The sequence below is a fragment of the Vigna radiata genome, chromosome 2 (assembly GCF_000741045.1).
Source record: "Vigna radiata var. radiata cultivar VC1973A chromosome 2, Vradiata_ver6, whole genome shotgun sequence".
In the NCBI taxonomy this organism is placed as follows: Eukaryota; Viridiplantae; Streptophyta; class Magnoliopsida; order Fabales; family Fabaceae; genus Vigna; species Vigna radiata.
In genome coordinates this window covers 12,529,085-12,530,476 of record NC_028352.1, presented here as the reverse complement: position 1 = coordinate 12,530,476, position 1,392 = coordinate 12,529,085, and positions in this window count along the sequence as shown.

Sequence of the window (1,392 nt, the reverse complement as noted above, 5' to 3'; positions counted from 1 at the left end):
CTACTAAAAAGAAATAAAATCTGGATGCAAACACTTTGCTGCACCGTTCTCCTAATTTCTCCCATGATGCATAAAGCCAAAAGAAACAAGAAAGGATGTGGCGGCTGGATTAAATTAAATGAAGAAATGCATGAAGCAAAAAGCAAGCAGCGTAAAGAAGCAAACAACAATAAAAAGTGTTTTTCTTTTCTTCATCCATTCATAGCATAACTTTCAAAACAAAGTTCAAAATCCATGCGGTGACAGCAAGAAGTAAAATGAGTCAGCGCTTAAAGAAAAGAAATTAAAAAAAAACAAAGCATTGCTTCCATTCATCCAATACCCCTCATGGAAAACATGTTCCAAGAAAACTTCAGAATTTTGTTCCAGCCACCAGATTCACGCTGCAGCCGAGAGTCTGCCAAGAGAGAATAATAATGACGGCTGGTNGGAATGTTGGAATCCCTAGGGCCATGTGTCCTCTTTTAAGGTTGGGTGGGGTCCATCCTAAAAAAAAAGAAACCCTAGGCCATGTGTCCTACAATTTTGGGCCTCTCATAATTTTTAACAATAGCCCAATGTGCAAAAGTTTAATAAAAAATAATCTATACTACTAAGTTACAATATAATTAAAATTGAAATGTCCAAGCAAAGAGTCTTGACTTATTTGATAGCACTCCAAATTTCCCAAATTGTATTTCCAAAATTTTCCTTGAAAATAATAATGCAAATAATTAGCTCAGAAAATTCAAATTAACTAAAATAAAAATTTTCGGTCAAATTAAGCATAATTAGGAAAAATGGGAAAATACCGGACAATTAAGCACAATTCCCTGATTAATTCTAGCACAATAAACTAAGTGAAATCAATAAAATATTGACTCATCAGGTGGACCAAAGACGTCTCCTCCACCACTGCATCCAACAAAGAAGGATTGTTGAGGAAAGGCTTCAGTCTATGCCCGTTCACCTTGAAGATTTGAGCTGCAGATGGATCCTGGATCTCTACTGACCACAAGGATAAACATTAGTCACAACAAAAGGTCCAGTCCACTTTGATCTCAACTTACCACCCATGAGGCCGAGCCTAGAGTTATACAACAAAACCTACTAGCCAACCTCGAAGTCCTTTCTAACAATGGAACTATCACGGAACCTCTTGGTCCTTTCTTTGTAGAACTTAGAGTTCTCATAGGCCTCCAATCGGATCTCATCCAATTCATCCAGTTGCAACTTCCTTTCCTCTCCAGCTTGGTCAATGGAGAAGTTGCAAGTCTTCACAGCCCAGTATGCTCGGTGCTCAATCTCAACTGGTAGATGACATGCCTTTCCAAAGAGAACCCGATAGGGAGACATCCCAATGGGTGCTTTGTAGGCAGTCCTGTGAGCCCAAAGAGCATCGTCCAACCTATT